The 24,010-nt window shown below is 44.0% G+C and overlaps 1 protein-coding gene across 2 annotated transcripts in view; it reads left to right on the plus strand.

Annotated features, from left to right (window-relative positions):
* The window catches only part of SASH1 (SAM and SH3 domain containing 1), a 191,289-nt gene that overhangs the window by 42,608 nt on the left and 124,671 nt on the right, over positions 1-24,010 (plus strand). The gene's annotated exons all lie outside the window — the stretch shown is intronic.

Here is a 24,010-nt window from a genome sequence, read left to right on the forward strand (position 1 = left end):
ACCGAATACATGTATTCATCAAAAGGCTAGATTTTATTTTTTAACTTAAGAAGAATGTACAGTACATTTTTATGAACCCAAAGAATGTCTAGGCTAGTTCTTTCCTTCTGTACTTTTCTCCCTTTTGTTTTTTTGGAGAATAAAATAAGATTTAAAGAAGCCAGAAGCCATCCTAATCTCTCAGCTAGTAATTAGCACATTGGTATTTTAGCAGATCTCTTGCTCTGTGTGTTTTTATATCAGCAATATAATTCTTGCTTTTTTATTTCTTTATTATAGTTCCTGTAGTTCTTTGATGTCATTAAGACCTCTTCGTGATCACCATTTTTCATGACTCTGTTCTCTCCCTGAGGCATTGAAATTCATTTGGCTGCTTTGTGAAGACCTTTATGTAGGATTAGTGCAACACGGAAACTTGCATTTGATACATAGTAAATAAATAGTGTCTATACGTGTGCTGAGGTTTCCATGTAGGACGTTTGTTACAAAAGGTCTTACCGAAGCTTCCGCATTTATTAATTTAAATTTTCATCATACATCCTATTGGGGTTCATCCTGGTTCAGTGCTTTTCAAATTGTTTTAATCCACTGTGGTGACCCCTTCGGGCCTGGGAGGCAGAACCCTTCATGTCCCCATATCCAGATCAACTCCTTTTTGATCATCTTTTACACATTGGAGAGGAAAAGGGGACTCGATGGATCTGTTTTGAATATAATTCTCTCTTCCTTTAAAAGAAAAAGTTTGAAAACTGCTGATTCACTTGAATCCTTTTTTTTTTAATTTCCATAACTCTGCTTACGTAGGAATAACCAAAAAGCAATAATTAAGAAACTAAGAACAGATCATTCTTTTATCACTAATTCCTTTTATGTTATAAAGGACTTTGTATTATATAATGGACCCAACAACTAGGCACCTTGGTTACTCTAGAAGTGGACGTGATTCACTTCTGTAGGAAGACTCTGGCATTCCTGTGTATTTTCATTTCTTTCCTTAATTCAACCTAAGTGAAGATTCCTGAGGTCAGAAGTTAACAGCATATGACTGTCAGATCATTATTTATTCTTTTTCCTTTTTGCTCATGAGTTGTGGGCAGTGGTGGGAGTTAGCGTAATTGAGGTGACTGAGTCTCAGAAGCATCAGGTTGGGGGCCGAGAGCCACCATCCTGGGAGCCTGACTCCGTGGCCCAGGCAGGTGCTGACTTCATCATTGCCAAGGCCATCTGTCCTGTAACTTTGTCCTCTGGCATGTGTGAATGACAGGGTTATTTCCTTTTCTTAACAAAAGTAACCCCGAGTGGTGGAAGACTCGATTAAAATTAATTAGGCTCTTGTTTTGAGGCACAGTTAGTGAAAAAAGATTTTTGGGGGGGGGGACAAGATTGCAGCGGAACAACATAAAAGTTGCACTGAACTCTTGGATCCTGTAATTTTGACTTTGAATGATAGCCTGGTAGCATACTTGGTGGCTTGCTTGGACATTGTGCCATGTGCGGAAAGGATTGCTGGGAATTGGTAGATGATTCCTGCCCTTGCCAGAACTCTAGCTGGTTAAGAGTTGGGGTTACCGTAATCCTCGCAAGGTGTGTGGGAAGCTCAGAGGGCAGTGCCTGGGTAGGAGAGAAAGCCTGCTTGGCAGTGGGGTAAATCACGCCTTCCCAGTCAGACAGATGGGCCTAATTTGGTGTGCTTTGTTCCAGAGCTGCAAAAGACAGTCTAGCGGGGGAAAAACCCCCAACTCCGCATGAGCTTAATTAGTTCTCATCAAAGGTGCAGGAATGTGGTATAGGGTAAAATTGATGGGAGCTCATTCGACGCAGGCTAGAAACTTCATTCATCCTTTAAACTGTAGTTCGTGAGGAGTAAGATCCCAGATGGGCGTATTCGGGTTCTCTTTGTATGAAATTGCAGGCTGGCTGCAGGTAAAGGGGAGCCCTTGACTGCCGACTGTCAGGTTAGATGCCATGTGGCCCGTGTGCCCTTTGCGGGCTTCCGGAGTCTAGAAGTCCATGTAAGATGTGTCTTACGATGTGCTGAGGTCACGCATCATTCATTCAGGCCAGGTACGCAACCACAGCTGCGTGTTGGAAGTTCCCTCTCCTGGTTATTAGCTCATTGCAGACTGAGTCCTGACGGGAACTCATTTTCTTGAAAAGCTGTAACTTTCACTCCATAATGCTGCCTTTTGTTGCATTATTCTATTGTTTTTATTTTTTTCATTTTGTTGCATAGTGTTCTACCTTCAGGCAAGCTGACTAATTTCTTCCCTGCTTGGCCCTTGGTGCAGCTTTGGGTCCAAGGGACTTAATACTTCCTTTCTGTGTCAGTAAGCGACTGCCGTGAAAGCTGAATTGAGGGGGCTTGAAAAAGAATAATCCACCAAAAGCAATAAGAAGAATACAATAGGAGCCTAAAGCATCTTCTATGAAAAGGAGTAGCATTAAGTTTGTTGTGTCTGCTGTAGAGAAAGTTATTCAGAGACAACCTTGAATACGGGGAGTTTTGAATGATGGGTTGAAACAGTTTATGACTTTGTTTCATTCCAAATTCTCTGAGTGAGTTTTGGCAAGTGGGGGAATATTCAAAAATAGAGTAGACATGTAGATATTTGTGTTTGGCTTTAAAAGTCGAAAAATGCGTTGTCTTTAAGAGCTAATTACATGTCAACTGGAGAGCACACCAGCCAAAAAGACGCCCCTGCCCACAGAGATGCTTGACTTAACCCTGAAAAAGATAAGGTTTTGATAATTATGTTAGTAATTAACTTTCTGGACTGGGTATCAAGCTACTTTTCCAGGACCTAATCACCCAGCTCCCGACTAGAATAAAGCACTTACTTGATAAAGTGTTTTTAGGGGCCAGTTAGTTTAGATGAAGGCAACAGAGAGCACAGATGGGTGAAAATTCAACAGTATAAACAGGGATTATGATTCAAATTTATAGCTATGGAGAGAGGTTTTATTTAGCACCAAATGGGCTCTAAAGGAACGGTATGTCTGGACCACAGCCTTTGCCTCTGCTGGGGATTGGGACATTAGTGCTTGTGAACAGCAGGGAAGGTGCCCATTTTCCACACATTTGGCACATCCCTGAGCACTGTGTGTTTTTTTGGCTGGGCGAGTCTGCGTTAGGAAATGATAGGGCTTTCCAAGTCCATAATGGGCCCATCTCTAGTGATGCTAAGCCTGACATCTGTCAAAGTGACACTGCATCCAGGAAAGGGACACAGGCAAGGTGGGCAATGATTACTGGCCATATCAGCTTCCCCGGCATCTGCGAGGTTGAGTCCCCTTGGGCGTTGACAGAAGAGGAGTTGGTGTGGTTGCGGGTGCAGCGTGGCCCTGATGAAGGCGTCGCCACCCACAGGCGGACCCTGTGGACCATGTCAACCAAAGCCCCGCTGGGGCTCCGTGCCAGATCATTATCACATCTGTGTGTGAGCCAGGAAATGGGAGCCCAGGTCGCGACCCTAAGGACCAGGAACGTGAATTAAAATATTGCATCAAATGTGACCTCAAAACCATTGCCGATGCTATAGGACCCATTCTGGGGTGTGATTGTTGTTCCTTGAAGTGTGTGTCATCTTTCCAGATGTCATTCTGTATGCAGAGGCAGTAAGAGTGGTATTTGTCCTGACTCTGGTGCTTCTTGGGGCTTCCTCAGCCTGTACCAGCCCAACCCCCAGCCCATGCCCTCCCGGGACTCCCAGCCTGTGTTTGGTGCAGAGGAAAAGGGTGTGAGAAACACTGGTGGAAAGAGGTGGTGGGACTTGGGGCCCAATTCTGGCTTTTGTTTTCAGCTGGCAAGTTGTGTAACCTCTCCAAGCCTCAGTTTCCCCATCTCTAAGATGGGCGTAAAAATAGCTCCTGCAGGTATTGTAAGAATTAAGTGAGGAAACTGCTCAACATAAGTGACCTGTAACTGTTCATTAATTTTTCTTTCCCTCATATTCCTTTTTTTAAAATTTTTTAGTTTTTTAATGTTTTTTATTTATTTTTGAGAGACAGACAGTGACAGCATGAACAGGGGAGGGTCAGAGAGAGGGAGACACAGAATCTGAAACAGGCTCCAGGCTCTGAGCTGTCAGCACAGAGCCCGATGTGGGTCTCAAACCCACGAACCATGACATCATGACCCGAGTCGAAGCCGGACGCTTAACTGACTGAGCCACCCAGGCGCCTTTCTTTTTAGTTTTTTTTAATTGGGGAACTAAACATATATAAACAGCATAGTATATTAAACTTTGTGGCTCTTACACAGCCTCTACAATTATTAGCATTTTAACATTCTTATTTTATCCTTACTCCCCATACCCACTTGATTATTGTTAAAATTTTTTAAAGTTCTTTGTGTGGTTGCATTTGCACGTTGTAATGCACCAATCTCAGCCCTACGATTTTGTCAAGTGGATGCATCCATGTCACACACACTCCAGCATGATAGGACATCATCCCCCCCGCACCCCCAGATTCCCTCATGTCCCTGGTTTGAGGACCAGGATTTTTGTCCATCGGTTTTGGTCACTTCAATATTCCACCATAGAGAAGAGTTCATGCTGTGTAAGAGGTGTGCAGCAAGGATTTGTTCAGTTCATTTATGTCTCTAATTATTTAAAAAAATGTTTAATGTTTAATTTTGAGAGAGGGAGAGACAGACAGAGCATGAGTGGGGAGGAGCAGAGAGAGAGGGAGACACAGAATCTGAAGCAGGCTGTCCGCACAGAGCCTGAAACAGAGCTTGAACCCACAAGTCATGAGATCATGACCTGAACTGAAGTTGGATGCTTAACCTACTGAACCACCCAGGCGCCCCATATTTTTAAAGTTTATTTATTTTGAGAGGGTGGGGGAGGGGCAGGGGGGAGGGAGAATCTCAAGCAGTTTCACTATCAGCACAGAGCCTGATGCAAGGCTTGAACTCATGAACTGTGAGATCATGACCTGCACTGAACTGAGGAGTCTGACACTTAACCATCTGAGTCACACAGGTTCCCCTATTTTTAAATAATTTATGAACATCAAGCCTGTACTTGAGATTTTTGCCTTCCCAGAAAAGCAAGTCAAAGATGTTTTTCCCATCAACAGAGGGTCACAATTTTTTTTTTTTTTTTTTTGAGAGAGAGCAAGTGAGCTCTTGTGAGTGGGGAAGGGGCAGAGAGAAGGGGTGCGAATCCCAAGCAGGCTCCATGCTGCCAGCGCAGATCCCATGAACCGTGAGATCATGACCTGAGCCAAAATCAAGAGTTGGATGCTTAACTGACTGAGCCACTCATGGCCCCAGAGAGATCACAGTTTAGTGGGGCCATTAGGTAAGTAAACAGACTATTAAGATGCTATGCAGGAGTGCAGAAGAGCCCTGACCCAGTGTAGGAAAGTCCCAGAAGGCTTCCTGCAAGAGGTGATACCCAAGTGCCAACATTAAGGACCCAGAAGATTAACCTGATTTGGGGAGAGGGGGTGGACAGTGCAGAATACCTTAAGGCAAAGGACACAGTTTTCACAAAGGTCAAAAATTAGGGGAGAAAATGTGGCTTTCATAGACAACTGAAAGTTTACTGGGGCTGTAACCTAAGATAGAAATGATGTGGAGGAAAAGTTACATGCTCTTCTTTCACAGGTCTCTGGATTAGTAATAATCTAAAAAGACAGGATGTTCTAATTTATCACCATTCAGAAGACAAAACAAAAATAATTGTTGTTTCATGACAGTCGACTGGCTGGGTCAAGGTGAATTTGAGCCTTCACCGGGACATGCAGACTTCATCTAGTCTCGGGGGTGGAGGAGGGGAAGTTGTTTATTGGCTTCTCTTTGTTATTTGCTTGAGACTGCAAAACCTGTGGAGACCAGGTTTCCCGTGCTGCCTGAATATTCAAGAAAATATGGGGTGCTTGAGTGGCCCAGCCGATTAAGAGTCCGAGTTCAGCTCAGATCATGATCTCACAGTCTGTGGGTTCAAGCCCTGCGTCGGGCTCTGTGCTGACCACACAGAGCCTGGAGCCTGCTTCAGATTCTGTGTCTGCCTCTCTCTGCCCCTCCCCTGCCCACCCTCTGTCTCTGTCTCTCAAAATAAAGACATTAAAAAAAAAAAAAAGAATGAGGGAAAGTGAGGTTGCCCCCACCTGAGTGCGTAGCTCGCAGGTTTTCTGGGGGGGGGGGTCTCCGTGCCCTCTATCACGGAGGCTCAGAAGGCCAACGTGCCCCAGAACCCCGATTCTCCTCTCCACAGCATGGGAGTGCGGTCTGTGTCCCGAGTTCACATACCCAACTGCTAAAGCCCAACTGTTGCTCTGAAAGGCATTTGTTTTTGTTTTGTTTCATTTTGTCTTCGCCGGCATTATTTGCTGGCTTTGGGCTACTGTTAATTTGCAGATTGCAGGAACACTGGGCATTAGATGGTGAGCCTGAATTACGTTCTGCTGTGGGATTCACATACTTGATGGCAAAATACACTGAGGCATTATGTCTTAAACCACATGGCCGCACAGTGCTCTGCTCTGCTCTCCCCGGACAAAGTCGCATTTATAGTCAGATGCTCAACCGCAATGGAGCCTTTTTTGTGCATTGCACCGCGTTAACATGGATGGGCATAAGCCGATCTCTCAGCTGCCACGTTAATCTCGGCATCCTGTGCTGCTTGTAATTTAGGTGATCTATCCTTTTACCCTTAGAAAACCTTGTCAACTGCTTGTATAGTTTACGGGAACAAACTCGATGTGCTCTGTGATGGGATAGTTGACGAGTCGAGAGGTCGTCCTCAGATTTTCGTTTTGCTCCTGATCATTTAGAAATGACTATTTTTGTTTATTTGTATTTTATAAAACATAACATGCCCAGGGGATTAAACACCAAAATAGCATCTTGCTTAAAATATAGTTGTTTGCCAGAAAGGGAAAAATGTCTGAGCTTTGTGGTTTGCATTTACATACAGGATCGAGAATTCCTACATGTTAATTGCAGGGACCGGAGGGGAGGAAGCCAAGGAATTGAAGTACAAGAGGCCACTTTGATGGCAGAATCAGGGCTTGGGAGGGCTTGGCCCCGGTTTGGGAGGGGATGGGAGCATTCCTGTTTTTGGAGTCAGGACGTTTCATAGTTGAGTCAGGCCCAGGCCAGGTGCCTTTTTGGAGCCCTTGCAATATTCACACTGGGTTCTCGAAGCTGCAGCGCCCTGAAATGCTTACCCTGAACAAGTAAGCGCTTTCAACTTGGGAGATTACAGTATAATTTATTTGTGTATTTCACAGGGAATTATAGGCTATTGAAACATGTGAATTGATAGCACACTAGAGGCAGTATGGTCTTGCCTTCCGACAAAATGTAAAGGAGCGTGATGAATGTTTGCCTGTTTTCAGGGCCTAAGTGGGTTTCTGCGGCTGTTATCTACAAAGTCCTTTGATCACACCAAAGTCTAAGTTTGAGGCCTCGGGTGAAGGCTGAGTGGTCCACCTGCCCTCATGGCTCTGTTTAGGGAAAAAGGAGTGAGTGTTGAGCATCTGAAATGGGATTAGAGAGAGGGGAACACGACCCAGACAGGAAGTCCCCTGGGACAGGGCTGTGAGCCTTTGCTGGTGTTGAACACCACACACACACCTGATCTTGGCCTCCTGACTGGTGGGTCCCTACTTTAGGCTAATCTCTCGCCTCAGCTCCTGTGCACGGGAATGGCTCAGGACAGAAAGAATCGGGCCCTGGAACACCTAGTATATTGATCAGAGCTGCTCCTTTTTTTTTTTTTTTAAAGTTTATTTATTTTGACAAAGGGTCTGGTGGAGGCGGGGAGAGAGAGAGAGAGAGAGGGAGAAGGAGAATATTAGAGGATCATTACACTTATTTCAGCAGTGTGTGTGTGTGTGTGTGTGTGTGTGTGTGTGTGTGTGTGTTTTAGCGCTGCCTTTCCTTCAGTTTGGGAGTTTTAAGAATTTTATAAGTAGAAGAAAACAAGATGATACAGTATCCAGCTGATGTATTCGATGCAACTGGTCCAGTCCCTCCTCTGGCCTTTCCACCATTTGATATCTGGAAGGACACAAACTAATCTGACCGTTTGGGAAAACACATCTCCGTTTCCTTTGATGTCCCACTCTATTACTGAAAAGAGAACGTCAGTTTCTTTTTTTTTTTTTTCCCCTTTAACGTTATTTAGTTTTGAGAGAGATAGGGCACAAGTGAGCAAGAAGAGAGGGGAAAGAGAGAGAGAAGGGGAGAGAGAGAGAATCCCACAAGGTGGGGGAGAGAGAGAGAAGAGAGAATCCCTCGCAGGCTCCACACTGTCATTGCAGAGCCCAGAGAGGGGGCTCTAGCTCCCTTGATGTGGGTCTTGAACTCATGAACTGTGAGATCATGACTTGAGCCGCAGTCAAGAGTTGGGCGCTTAACCGACTGAGCCACCCAGGCGCCCCGAGAACATCAGTTTCGACCTTTTTTTTTTTTTAACCCCCCCTGATAATATCTATTAGAAATAGAGGCTTATTTCATCAACTGCAGCAATGGTGTTAGAGTTCAGGTTCAGGTGTAAGCCAGTTTCTCCCAGTCTGGCTGTTTGGAGGCTTGTGCACAAATCATTTATTTATAAGGGGTAGTTTGAGAGTTTTTCTGCAATTATTTACAATATGAAGATTTTCTAAATTTGTGCAAAAGCAGTGCCATCCATCTCATGGGCCCCAGCAGAAACTGGTAGAACTTAATCAAAAATAAATCAAGGGCAAGTCCAAACCAGATTGGAAGCACATCATGAATATTCGTGAACATCTGGATGTTTGTGGGGGTGTGTATGAATTTTTTTAATGTGTGCGACAGCCAAGGCCCGGCTTCTTAAGAGAGATGCCAAGAGGAAGACAGATTTCCAGCTGTGATTTCAAAGGGTTATTTTTGTTTGTATGTGTATGTCCTTTCTCCCTTAGGATGTGGGTTTCACTTTTCCAGTATATTCCTTTGATCTCTTTCATCTTCTGGAATCTGTTTTGGTATTTTATCTGAATTCCTTATTGGAGTTAGTCTTTTGATTCATGGATATTAAACCGTTCTTTCTGAAGGAGAATTTTAGCTTAAGGAAAAAGTCACTGTTTAATATCTTTTTTAAAGCTTAGTTATTTATTTTGAGAGAGAGAGCACGCATGTGCCCCAGTGCGTGAACCAGAGAGGGGCAGAGAGGAGATTCCCAAGCAGGCTCTGTGCTCGATCCCACAAATTGTGAGATCACGAACTGAGCTGAAATCAAGAGTTGGATGCTTAACCGACTGAGCCACCCAGGTACCCCACTGTTTAATATTTTGGATGAATGTTTTAAATGTTGGTGATGTTAAGATAATCATCAATTAAGCTTTTCTGCCTGGTCGATCATCACTATAACTTCACATGTGTAAAACTCAGGGTACTTTGCCTCATTACCTAAAGTCATGTCAGTAACTAGAAAGCAAGAGTAAGCACAGTATGAGGAGGCCATGTTAATAATTATGCTCCTAATGATCACAATAATGGCATTTTAAAAAGTACATTGGAGTTTATGAGGCATCCACATCTACCTGATTTAGTTCTTTTAATAACCCTGTGAGATATTGTTTTGTTATTTATATTAGGAAAACTAATTATAAAAGTAAAAATCATAAAAATAGGACTTGTCAAAAGTCAGCTGCCAGTAAGTATCAGGAAAGGGCTTTGAATGGATGGAGATCATTGTCAAATCTCCGAATCCCTTCAGGCTACTCACTGACTTTGCCTTTAACTCTTAGAGGTTTCCTTTGCCTTCTTTCCCAAGGATGTGGATCTTGATTTACAGATTAGTTTATGTGCTTGGGTAATATAAAATGAACATGTAATATTACAAAGCATAGTATAAAATAATTTATGATACAAATTACAATAGGACCCTTATGGTTAAAAAAAAAAAAAAGGAAAACCGAAACCTACAAAATTCTTTAAAGTCGAAGTGTAAAGTCTCCTAATAGATACCACAGATAACAATTCTGAGCAGTCAGGTTTTATTGACATATAAACTTTTTACAATGTTTATTTATTTGAGAGAAAGGGAGAGAGAAAATCCCAAGTAGTGTGGAGCCCAGTGCAGGGCTCGATCTCACGAACTCTGAGATCATGACCTGAACTGAAATCAAGAGTCCTATGCTTAATCGACTGAGTCACCCAGCTGTCTCTATCTGTCTGCCTATCTACCTTTCTATCTGTCTATTTATTAAAAAATTTTTCTTTAGTGTATTTTCATTTTTGAGAAAAAGACAACATATGCTTGGGAAAAGGCAGAGAGAGAGGGAGACACAGAATCCAATGCAAGCTCCAGGTTCTGAGCTGTCAGCACAGGGCCTGATGAGGGGCTCAATCCCAGGAACTGTGAGACCGTGACCTGAGCCAAAGTCAGACTCTGAACAAACCGAGCCACTCAGGCACCCCTATTTTTTTTCTTAGAAAATATTTTAAATTGTATTTATTATTGAAGTATATTGATGTGCGATATTATATTAGTTTCATGTGTACATCAGTGATTTGGCAGTTCTATGCGTTATGTATGAGGTGCTCACCATGGTAAGTGATATTACACTATTGTCCTTGTGATTGATTTATGTATAACTAGAAGTTTGCACCTCTTAATCCCCTTTATCTGTTTTTCCAATCTCCCCACTCACCTCTCCTGGCACCCATCCATTTGTTCTTTATATTGAAGAGTCTCTTCGTTTTATTTGGTTGTGTATTTATTATTATTTTTTTTGATTCTACGTATAAGTGAAATCATAGGGCATTTGTCCTTCTCTGACTTATTTCATTTAGCATAATACCCCTTGGCCATCCATGCTGTTGTGTATGACAAGATCTTATTCTTTTTAATGACTGAGTAATATTCCTCTGTGTGTGTGTGTGTGTGTGTGTGTGTGTGTGTGTGTGTGCATGCGCGGACATACACATATACCACATCTTCTGTATCCATTCATCTATTGAATACTTGGGCTGCTTCCATATCTTGGCTATTATAAATAATAGTATGATAAACATAAGGGTCCATATATCTTCTTGAATTAGTGTTTTTGTTTTCTTTGTCCCCTATAGCGCAATTGCTGGGACATATGGTAATTCTAGTTTTAATTTTTTGAGGAATCTTCATACGGTTTCTCACAGTGGCTGCACCAGTTTGCATTCCCACCAACAGTGCAAGAGGGTTTTTTCTCCACATCCTCAACAAACTTGTTATTTCTTGTCTTTTTGATTCTAATTATTCTGACAGGTAGAATGTCATATCTCATTGTGGTTTTGATTTGCATTTCCCTGATTATGAGGGACGTTGGGCATCTTTTCATGTGTCTAGAAACAGTTAGCTTTCAAGTAATTTTCTGGGTTCCAAACTATTTCCTATGCATTCTCTTCCTCCATCTTCATTTCTCTTCTTTTTCTCATTGTACACACAGAAATCTCTCCTTGCACACAGACAGACATGTTTTACCTAGGGCAGAACTGAAGCAGCAAATAAAGAGAGGGTTGACAAGTTGCTACAGATAGTCATCTTATAGCGGTATGAGGTAAATGAAGAGATAAGAAATTTAAATAGTAGTTGGAGGAACTCAAAAAGCTCAGCAACCGGGACTGTTTGGAACAGGGATAAGTCGCTCTGTTGAATCCGTAAGCAATTCGGGATTCAAAAGAATCTCTTAAAATTACATTCCCTTCATTGTCCTAGAACACCGGGGATGATAGACTTTAGAAATAAAGTACATTCAAGTAGGTAAAATAATGCAAAGACAGTTTACAGTTTTGCCGGTAGCTTTTTCTTAAAAACTCAGTATATTTTACAGAATCACCTAATATTAGAGGGTTTTATAATATCGTAATTTTAGTGTGTTGCAATAGCTGTTTTGGAAATGGCTAAATGATGGCATTCAGTATTCTTCCTGGAAGCGAATGCAGGGAACTGGTAAAGTCAGCAAAGTAAAAACATTTACTGCATTTCTGGTGTGTTTCAGTAATGTGTTTGGTGCCATGGGGAAGCTATTCGTGTCATGAGGAAGCTCATGTTGCAATATATCAAGAGAGCCAAGGATAAGATTAGATTAGTCACAGTCATGAGTGGGCGATACAGATCTGCCTACAGCAAATTCTAGCTCGCCATCCGTTCCTGGGAAGCTACGTGAGGCATGAGGAAAATAGGAAAGGTAAAGGTGGGGATGCTTGTTGGTGGGAAGGCTTACCTGCAGGGGTTTGGAAGAGTAGGTCCGTTCAGCCCGGGTCAGGACTCTATGGCATATAATCAAGTGAGGAGACTGGTTTCTGAGTAATTGGGACCAAACTTATACAATCGCTTAGCTCATCCTGTGCTGTGAGCTGCAGCAGCAGAAGTAAGCAGCTAAGACTGGGTGACTTGCACGGGGCTGAGCTTGGAACGGCACTAGTAGTTAGTATGATAATGCCAGTTAGAGTAATGGCCAACGTTATAGAGATACATTGGTTTTCCAAGCGGGTGTCTTCTTTTAACTAAACTACAACTGATTGTAGTCCTTTATAAAACATTTATTGACTACTTATTATGTGAAAGCATGTAGTGCCTTTTTCTTTTCAAAGAACACTCCCATGGGGCTTTTTAAAAAAAGACTTTGTACTTAGATAAAGTCCGCATGCCAAGAAATCCACTCTGTAAGTGTACAACTCCCTGGTTTCAGTAGAGTCATAGATGGTCCAGTCCTCAGCACCATCTCATCCCAGAATCGTGGTACTTTACATTGTGTTCATCTCCCTCCTCCAGCCCCTGGCCCTCTGTCCACCTGGAGCCCACCCTCGCTTCTGCGCCTGCCCCCCTGTCACTGCCCAGGTCACCAGTAACAACTCCCGGCTGCACCCTCACTTATTCCCTTGGGGGAAGACGTATCTTGGAATCTGTAATTGGGCACCAACCCCATTTTCCCATGGAAACTTGTTCTGTGTGGCGAGTGGGCTCTGCATTCATTTCCCAGCACATCGTGAGATAAAGTGGACTGGGAGGCTTGACCTGGGAAGGTGCCCACTTTTGCTAACGTTAAAGCTGAGTGTTACCGCAAAAAAAAAAAATCAGAAATTGACAAGGGAATCTTTGGAACCCAACCTGTCCGGGGCTGGGTAGTGGCCTCTGTGGTTAAGGTAACACTTGGAGATGTTTACTCCAGGTGGAGATATGTTTGTGCACATGTGACACTGACTTGAGGATGGGACAGAGGATAGTGCAGGGCTGTAGAACCAGCCAGACGGACATGCTTCTCATTGCTGGGCACCTATCATGTGGCCTGACCTGAGGAGACGCAAGTTTTGAACACAAGCCAACAACATTTTAATCAGATCTGAATTTATTGAGCAATCCTTCTGTTTGTTTGGTTCCTTTGACTGGAATGCTTCCTGTTTGAACCTCAGAGACCACCACCCCTGAAGGACTTTACTAAGGAGGCTCAGTGTGGATCTTGCTGATAGAAGGGACATCTGTTGATAAACTGCAAGAGAAAAAAAGAGTTCCAAATACAGGCAGTTGGCTTGCTATTTTGATTTGTTGTGTTATGTTAAGTAATGTTACTGTTCGGATACAGATTCTTAAATTCAGTGCTCAAGCTTTGAGAGAACAGTTTCAAGAGAACAGGGTCCTATCCGTCAGCACCCAGCAGAGAGGTAGCCAACATGTGCCTTTTCCCTTCTAGGACCATTTGCAGGTGAATGTGGAGCATTCCGGTAGTCCAGGAAGATCTGGCCCCAGGGGACTGTCGGGATGGAACGCTGTGTGGGGCGTATCCGTGAAGGCGGAGTAGACCAGCGGGAATCCAGGCCCTTCTCAGAACTAGGGAGGCATTCTTCATTAAGAGGGGTGGCAGTGAGGAGGGTTGAACTTTTTAGTTGAACTTTTGTTTCTTAGTTAAAAAATTATTTTTTTAAAAAGAGTGTAGTAAATACACATAAAATGTACCATCTTAAGCATTTTAAGTGTGCATTTCGGTGGGATTGAGTGTATTCTCACAGTTGTGCTGGCCCCGCCGCCATCCGTCCACAGGACTCCCTTCCTCCTGCCAAACTGGAGTCTGCTGCCTGTTAAACAGCTCGCCATCCTTTCCTTCCCCTGCACCTACCTTCCTTCTTTCCGTCTCTGTGCATCTGACCACTCTAAATGCCTCATATACTTGGAATTATGTAGTATTTGCTCATTTGTGACTGGCTTATTCCACTTAGAATCATGTCCTCCAGACTCACCCGTGTTGCGGCATGTATCTGAGCTTTCTTCTTTTCCAAGGCTGAGGAATGCTCTGCTGCATGTACATGTGACATTTTGTTTATCTGTTAATCCATCCGTGGACCGTTGGGTTGTTTCTGCCATTTGGCCACTGAGAGTAACGCTGCGGTGAACATGAGTGTGCAAATCCCGCTTTAGGTCTCTGCTTTCAGGTTTTGGAGGTGTGTACCCACACGTGGAACTGCGGGACCTGGGGTAATTCTGGTTTTGAATTTTTCTTTTTTGAGGGACTTCCATACTGTTTTCCACACCAGCCGCGTCATTTTACTTCCCCCTCCCCAGCAGTGCACACGGGTTCTAGTTTCTCCACATTCTTGCCACCACTTGTTCTTTTCTTCTGTTTTTCCTTCTTTCCTTCCTTCCTAGTAGCCATCTTAATGGCTGTGGAGTGGTGCCTTGCTGTGGTTTTTATCTGCATCTCCTTAATGATTAGTGATTGAGTGCATCTTTTCACGTGCGTGTTGACCATCTGTCTATCTTCTTTGGAGAAATGCCTATTCAAGTCCTTTTTTCTTACTAAATTTATTTTCATTTTATTTATTAGAGAGAGTGGGGAAGAGGGGCTAAGGGAAAGAGAGAAGAGAGAATCCCGAGCAGGGTCCATGCTCAGCACCGAGCCTGACGTAGGGCTCTATCCCATGGCCCTGGGATCACAACCTGAGGTGAGACCAAGAGTCAGACGCTCAACCAGCTGAGCCATCCAGGAGCCCCATCCTTTTCCCATTTTTGAGGTTTTTTTTGTTGTTGAGTTGTAGGAGTTCTTTACATATTGTGGATCTTAATCCCTTACAAAGGTAGGATTTGCAAATATGTTCTCCCACTCCCTGGGTTGCCTTTTCACTCTGCTATTAGTGTCCTTTGATAAACAAAAATGCAAAAATATTACAATTTTGATGAAGTTTGATAAATCTAATTTCTCTTTTGTTGCCTTTGATTTTAGTATCCTGTCCAAGAAATTATTGCCAAAGATAGTGTAATGAACGCCTTCCCCTGTATTTTCTTCTAAGTGTTTTATAGTTTTAGCTCTTACAGTTAGGCCTATGATCCACTGTGAGCTCATTTTTGTATATGGTGAAAGGTACCCTTTAGCTTTTATCATGCAGTTTACATACATTGCATAATTTTAAGAGATTTGGTGTGAAGAAGGACAGTCCCTTCCTCTTTTGCATGTTGTTTCTTGCCTGTAGACTGGCGACCACCCACTCCATTTGTCACTGTGTCCCCTCTAGAGCCCCCTCCTCTGCATTCTCTTCCTTGGATCCCTAAGGGAAGTGGGCCTTGCTTTTCTGAATCTCCATTGTAGTTTTATCATGATGTCTGCTTTCTTCCTTATATTATTTTTTTAACTAAAAAAATCTTTTTCTTGTTTCTTTATTTGAGAGAGAGAGAGAGAGAGAGAGAGAGAGAGAGAGAGAGAGAGAGCGCGAGTGAGCGAGAGCAGGGGAGGGGCAGAGAGAGAATCCCAAGCACCGTGAGATCAGGACCTGAGCCCAAATCAAGAGTTGGCCACTTTTCCGACTGAGCCACCCAGGCGGCCCACTACATTGTATTCTTGTTCATACTTGTCTTATCCCTTCTACCAGATTACAAGTGCCTTATAATTGGATCCTTCTGTCCTTGTATCCTTCACAGCATTTGCCGCAGTAGCTGCTGCCTCATGGTCACTTGACCTTGATGAGGCCAAGGATTATTAACTGAATGGCCCATTATAAAGAGTTGTAAGTAGTATTAGGTGAATAGCAATATGGAATTTAAACATCCTCATGTTTCCATTTTTGCTTAAATGAATTCTCAAGTTCAGTTTTATTTTCTTTAAAGTGTCTAAAATGCTGTGAAGTCGGCCACCCACATAATAGTAAGAGATTTCGAGAACAAGAAGAGGTTAAGGGAAGGGTGGCCTTTTATAGATCTCATCCCTAAGTGACTTCAAGTTTGTCCTTAAAACCTGCAGTCTGTATTTGAAGCCAGACAACAGGAGAAGGCGCGGTCTTGTGCTTTTAATAAAGTTGAACTGCTGGAGAGTCACCGAGCAGGTATCAAATGAACATTCTGGTCACTCAGTCCCTTTCACCACAGATCATAACAGAACACACCACACTTTCAGCTGGACACGGATACTCCTGTTTGTCCCAGCGGGACGTCGCCTGCGGAAAACCGGTGTGTGTCAGCTGGAGGCTGTGGGGTACGCCTATGGTAGAGCAGTACCCTGAGAGTTTAGAAGGCGTTGTAGGGTGATCCTGACAAGTACTCATCACGAGACACTGCTGAAGTTTCCAGGTGGGGGTGTCTTTGTTATAAGAAAAGGGCGACATTATGGAAAGCAGGGCTCATGGTTATATTTTTAATGGTTGCATATCCAGATAACAAGAGATCGGGGTGCCTGGGTGACTCAGTCGGTTAAGCATCCGACTTCAACTCAGGTCATGATTTCACAGTTTGTGGGTTCGAGTCCTGCATCGGGCTCTGTGCTAACAGCTCAGAGCCTGGAGCCTGCTTTGGATTCTGTGTCTGTCCCGTCCCTCCCGCCACCTCCTTCTCATGCTCTGTTTCTCTCTGTCTCAATAATAAATACACATTAAAAAATTCAAATAACAAGAGATGACTTATAACCTAGAATAGGTCGCAGTCCATTCTCTTGAGGCAAGCACCATACCTGCCTGTAAACCAACAAACCATATTCCTGGCATTGCATTTTCTGTCTCGGACAGTCTTAGTTATAAGATGCACGTAAAGTCACATTCCTTAGTGAATGGAAACCTCACGAGGTAATAACTACGCCGCATTAGGGGTAATAAGCGTTCTCAGATGAACTGGCTGTAAAGAGGACTCCATCATTAACCAGTACAACACAGCACCGTGTCACAAGCCGCCCAGCGGTGTCACAGAAAGCCTTGCCCCCACATCTCTGACACAGACATAGAAATTGCCCCCAGGTCTGTATTTTTATTTAAGCAATTGCGTGTAGTTAAATATATAATCTTGAGATTCAGTCCGTCACTAAGTATTAATTGAGCGCTTTACCAGGTGTCCTGGGGTCCAAGAGAAATGCAGTGTAATTTGTTTCCCCACTAAACAAACACACATGAAAAAGCAGAGGACGGGATTTTCTGTAGCTCAGCATTACAGTTATAGGCCGTCAGCATTTATTGGGACCTCACCTTGTGCAAGGCCACATCTGAAATGTGTGTGGAGTCAAAAATAGGTTATTTGGATTTTTTGTAATTTTCTATGTAAAAAATTAATATGAAGCATGAAATACTCTACCATTCCCAGTTATTTCCAGATTTGGTCTCAACGACCATGTTGCTAATATTTGCCAAATCTTCTTGCCGGTTACACTGTTCACGGATTTTTCACTCGTCTTTTAAATCCTTAATCTCCACTTTGGTATAATTCATGTCGTTACAAAACCGCTTTCTGGCCTGAAGCTAGGCGGAACACGGGAACTTGTGACTCGTTACGACTTGTAGTTGAGTTGACATATATATCTGACTAACCGTGTTTCAAAATGTTTGAGAGTCACAGTTTTGCAAGGTAGCGGGATTATATTAACTCGGTTTTGATTTAAGGATTGAGAATATCACAGTTCACATAAGGTACGATTAATAAGCATCTAGTATTTTTCACATAAATTTCAGTTCATGCCTCGTTCTCTCCCCGTAATGGTAGCAGGTATCTGCTTCGGTGCTGGCACTTTGAGAGGAAGATTCTTCAATATGTTACAGTTACACCTAGAGCGTCCATGATTGAAAGAAAGAAAACGTTTAAAAAATGGTGGAAAACTGTACAGTGAAGTAGCTAGTGTTCGGGCTTTAAACATAGAATTTATGCCACAGTTGCTTCAGTTTGCATTGAGTCCTCCAAAGCTAGAATACGGCACCATGAGGTTGATAAAGAATCATAGGAAAAGAGGCATTTCTTGAAGAAAGGAGTGTGATTCTGAGTAATCTAAGATTTTACTGATGATACTCTAAAGGGAAGTATTTCAGAGATTGTGTGAACCTGGTGGGTATGCGGATTTCTTACCGACGGCACAAAACTTAACTATAAATTTGGTAGTTTGTGCTACAGTAGTATTTAGTTTGAATCCTGTTTGGAAGTTTCAGCGAGTTCTCTGCAGCTCAGTTCCGGTTAAACTAGTGAGATAATATTAACTTGTAGAGCAGGTCACACCCACATCGTGGAAGCCTTGAATGCCAGATTAATAGTTTGACGTTGTTAAGATGAACAGAGGAAATTTTTAAGATTTTTTTTCATTTAACTTATTTTGAGAGAGAGGGAGAGAGAGAGAGAAAGAAAGAGAATCCCAAGCAGGCTCCACATTGTTAGCACAGACCCCGATGTGGGTCTTGAACTCATGAACGGTGAGATCATGCCCTGAGCTGGAACCCAGAGTCGGACACTTAACTGACTGAGCCACCCAGGTGCCACCCCTCCAACTTTTTAAAAAAGTTTTTTTCTTCTTTTATTTTGAAAGAGAGACGGGTGGGGAATCACGTGTTTGACTAGGAGACACACAGGCGAATTATGAGCCTGGAAAGTTTGATTTATCAATAGTGCACCTGATGCTTCGAGAGGAGGAAGAGCAGTTAAAAGGCTGTTCCTGCAGTCAGGACCGAAGGGAACAAAATAACATTATTAGGTGTAGAAATGGAAATGAGATGGAAGCAGGAAACATTTTGTTGGAAGGATTTAGAACTTAACTGAATCTCTCAGGGGTGGGGGAGGGGTCCATGAAGGTGCTAGGAGGTTGTTACCAGGTGAGGAGGAGACGGCGTGCAGAAGTGGGGCTCGCTCTGTACTGTGCAGAGATTGGGGTCCTGTCCGCACAATCTCGTGGAGCTGTGCTGCCAGGGAGGGACTTCAGCTTGGTGGCCTCCGATCTAGAGAAGCCGCTGGAATAGGAGATATCTGTTCTGAAACATACTCATCACTGTATTCTCCGCACCTAATTTGATGTACGGCCTTCAAAGATTGGTCAATGGGAGGTGAGCTGAGGCAGTGGGTATAGAAAATTCACTCAGGAATTTGGTGCCTGGGGGTGCCTGGATTGCTCAAGTCCGTAGAGCATGTGATCTCTAGGTTGTAAGTTCGAGCCCTCTGTTGGGTGTAGAGATTACTTAAAAATAAAATCCTTAGGCGTACCTGGGTCCGTTGAGTGTCTCATTCTTTTTTTTTTTTAATTTTTTAAAATGTTTTATTTATTTTTGATACAGAGAGAGACAGAGCGAGAGAGGGGGACACAGAACCAGAAGCAGGCTCCAGGCTCTGAGCTGTCAGCACAGAGCCTGACACAGGGCTCGAATCCACGAATGTGAGATCTGACCTCAGCCGAAGTCGGAGGCTTAACCAACTGAGCTACCCAGGCGCCCCGAGAATCTCATTCTTGATTTCAGCTCAGACTGTGATCCTAGAGGGTCGTGGGAGGATTGAGCCCTACATCGGGCTTCACGCAGAGCATGGAACCTGCTTGAGATTCATTCATTCTCATGCGTGCGCGCGCGCGCGCTCTCTCTCTCTCTCTCTCTCTCTCTCTCTCTCTCTCCCTCCCTCCCTCCCTCCCTCCCTCCCTCCCTCCCTCCCTCTCTCTCCCTCTCTCTCTCCCTCTCTCTCTCTCCCTCTCCCCCTCCCTCTCTCTTCCCTCCCTTCCTCTTCCTCCCGCTCTCCCTCTGTCCCCCTCCCCTTCTCCCCTGCATGCTCTCTCTCTCTAAAGAATAGCATAGGATGGAATAAAGAGGTACGTGGGTAGCTCAGTTGGTAAAGCTTCTGACTTTGGCACAGGTCATGATTTTGTGGGTTGTGGGTTCAAGACCCACATTAGGCTCTGTGCTGACAGCTCAGAGCCTGGAGCCTGCTTTGGATTCTGTGTCTTCTTCTCTCTCTACCCCTCCCCCACTTGTACTCTGTCTCTCTTTCAAAAATTTAAAAAAAAAAAAAGTCTCTTCAAAGATTATGTCTAGGAAATTCTGACTACTATAAAAGGGCCCGGGTACTGATTTTCATATATTGAGAGTCTTCCCCTGATTAAATGGTAAGCATGAGGAAGAACATCAGGTTTCTGACATTTGTTGGCTTTGACCCAGGGGTTTCTATAAAGGGCCTCCCCCACCCCCCGTTGTGTCCCACATCTAGGAGACAAAGCCATATTGATAAAGCAATCCTTGAAGAAAAGTATTGATTTTTGTAGGAAATATACTGCAGGGTAGTTTAAAGAAAATGAAAGGTCACTGTGACGTTTGACCAAGTCATTTGGTACAATTAGCGCTGCCTCTCTGAGCCTCGACTTTAGAAAGGTAAATACTGAAGGGGTTTGCGAACCTGCCAGCACCTGACCCTACAGACTTCAAGAATTTAAACCTTGATGGCTGTCACCTGAGAGCCAGCAGGATGGTGTATTAATTGTCGCAGGCGTGGAAAGGAGGCAATCTCCAGGGGCTCTGCCTTTAGAGGAGGAAGTTCAGCTATTTTGGGGAATTGTTGCAAACCTCTTAGCCAAAGGCAAACCCATTAAATCTACCCTCTCGGAGGATTCCCTTTGGCAAAAGAAGGCATTGTTAGAGAGAGAGGGGGTGCGGGGACCTGCCTTCATCCATTAAAAATAAACCTTTTATTTTTCCTGAAACCACAAAAGCTTTGTGTAATTACAGTCTGGAGAGTAAAGGTGATCCCACATTTCAACCGACACCTATCAAAGCACTTGACTTCACTGACCAAGCAAGTCCAGCCAGAGTGTCAGACGGAGACTCTGGCCTTGGTGTTCACAGGGCCCAGGGCACCCCAGAAGCCACTTCCTTGTGCCCTCTGCCGCCCCACGTGCTGTGACTCACTCTACCTGGACACGACATCTGAACAGGCAAGATGGAAGACGCTTCCTTTTGTTACCCCCTCGAATTACTTGCTGTCAAAAAAAAAAAAACAAAAAACCAGATGAAACAAAGCAAGCTCTTTGAGAGTTCCCTGAAAACTTGGCATTGATTGCAACTAGCTTTTTTTTCTTTTTTAAAGTGTCTTTTGTGTCCTATTCAATAATCCCCACCAGTTGCATACTCTTTTTGAAGGGTTCTCAACGAAAGGAGGAATGGCTTTACAACAGTCCGCCAAACGCTCTAGGTTTTGCTCAACTGGTAGATTTTAAAAATAGCTCTCGAATTTTGCAGTGTGGTATGCCATGTGTGAGCTCCGGGGACAACATGTGTGCCACACATCACAAAACCCGTCACAAATGTTACCTAATTAAGCTGCACGGGATCTGACAGGTGGCAGGCTCCTCAGTGACTTGCAGGAAAGGGTCTTCTGCACAAGCACCCCCAGCTCGGAACAATGCCTCTGTTGTCTTGTGATTGTGGTTTCTCAAGAATGAGTCTTCCTTGGGTGGACCAAACTTCATTACCACCCACCGCAACTTCGGATTTTTGCCAGGCAAAGCCAATTCTTGATAGCAGGATCAGAAACATGCAGGAGAGACTGGTACTTGGATGTAGATCTGCCCACCGGGGGAGCCCTCACCGTTTGGATTGACTAGAGAGGCTCAGGCCTTCAGTAGGAAATTTAAGTTGGGACAAGCAGCTGGTGATGGGGATCTCAGGACAGAGTTGTGGGATAGGGGCTGCACTAGGAAAACGGGAGCAGCCTGAATTGGGATGTGTATCCATTGTTAGATCTGAGACAGGTTGGAGGGACTCAGTCACCAGGCTGACCATGGATGGGGCAGAACCCCTGTCTTGGAAGAAGACTTGGATTAGCATACAGTTTTCACAACAAAGGAAGGAAGAAAACGATGCAAGAAAAACACTTGGGTATAGGCAAAGGAGTAGGGAGGGACAGGGACTCGGAAAGCTAAAGGTGGCCTGGTTGTCAGCGCAGGGGCACTGACCATGGAAGAGGCAATAGATGTTAGTATAGCAATTAAGAGCAGGCATCCTGGAATCAAGTAGACTCTACACCTTCTAGCATGTGGTCTTGGGCAAGAAGATACTCAATCTGTGTCTCAGTCTCCTTGCTTTTAAAATGGAAATAGCAAGATTTCCTACTTTAAGAGGTTTTTGAGAAGATTAAATGACGTAATATATGTCAAGTGCCTTAGGATGGTATGTAGCATCAAGTAGCACTCGATAAACATTGGCAGGGATGGCGGTGAAGATGATGAAGCTGAGGATGATGATGATGAAGAAACGGAGTACAGCAGAAGTGTAGAACCGGCCCGGGGGCATATACTGCATTTCTAGGTGGAGATCCAGTGACCGCCGGCAGGCAGGGAAGTGGAATGCAGGGTGAGGACCAGCCTGTGGTCTGTGAGCGCTTGGTAAATACTTGGTGTTAATCGGGGTGTATTCACCTGATAACCCCAAGGAGTTTGTTTCTGTTCTCTCTATAGCTAGTTGATGGTCCCTTGCTGTGGATTATCGAATCAGGCCATTAGTTCAACTTTTAAACTATGTGCCACTTTGAGCATAATGACTTAAACGAGGATTTTAATTTTTTTTAATGCTTTTTATTTATTTTTGAGAGACAGAGAGAGTGCGAGCAGGGGAGGGTCAGAAAGAGAGGGAGATATAGAATCTGAAACAGGCTCCAGGCTCTGAGCTGTCAGCACAGAGCCCGACGTGGGGCCCGAACCCACGAACCGTGAGATCTGACCTGAGCCAAAGCCAGACGCTTAACTGACTGAGCCACCCAGGCGCCCCTAAACGGGGATTTTAAAGAAAATTAGTATTTGCTTGTGTGGATTCCCAACCCTCTCTGTTCAGTCTATTCCCCGGTTGACTACGTAGGACAAATGGCAGTCTATGTGATCCTGGACAAAACCCTTGACACTTGTGGGAAGTTATATATAGAACTTAACATGGTTTCTGTCTTTGTTTTGCTTCACTGCTCGATGTATGATCTTTCTCTTGGTTTGTGAACCAAATTTTACAATGTCAGTACCCAGGGATTAAAAACCTAATATAACGTTTAATTCAGTTGAGGAATGGGTGTTGGTTTTCCATTATGTGTAAGGTAGTAGGCTTTCTGTGCCACGGTCTCTCCACTTCCAGTCTCCTCTGGTTACCTTTCATTCACTTATTCTTCCGACAAATATTTATTATTTGGTTACGTAAGCTCTGCCAGGCATTTTGCTAAGTCTTAGGATGTTAATGAGCAACTTCTGCCCAGAAAACCTGCGGTGTAGCGCATGGAGAAGGGTGTAGACACAACGGTGTAGTGCGGTTGAGTCCTGCAGTTGGGGACACGTGACAACCCTCGGGGACCAGGGACACCCCATGGAGAAGAGGACATCTTGACATTTCCTGAAGTTCTGTCGAAAATATTCACTGACTTCTAGATTCCAGAACATGACGTGCAAGCCCTCTCCATTTCCAGACACCCACCCTCGTCCCCAGCATTGAACCTTGCCTGGCAGTCATCTCCTGCCTGCCTCCTGCCTATTCTCGTGTGCTGCGTGGCTCAGCCTGGCGTCACAGTAGTATTGGTGAGGTCCGGGGGCTTTGCTCTGGGCAGACTTTGTGGCAGAAAACTAAAGAATCTCCTTCATTTCCGAAGACCGTTTTCTCTTTAGTATATTAAGCATTTTCATGAGTTGTTAAGGGCATGTGTATGGTGACTAATATTTGGAGGGGACCTGAGTGGCTCAATTGGTTAAGCATCCGGCTTCAGTTCAGGTCATGATCTCTCACGGCTTGTGAGTCCGTCGGGCTCTGGATGACGGCTCTGAGCCTGGAGCCTGCTTCGGATTGTGTGTGTGTGTGTGTGTGTGTGTGTGTGTGTGTGTGTGT

Source organism: Suricata suricatta, chromosome 7 (genome assembly GCF_006229205.1).
Source record: "Suricata suricatta isolate VVHF042 chromosome 7, meerkat_22Aug2017_6uvM2_HiC, whole genome shotgun sequence".
NCBI classification, from domain to species: Eukaryota; Metazoa; Chordata; class Mammalia; order Carnivora; family Herpestidae; genus Suricata; species Suricata suricatta.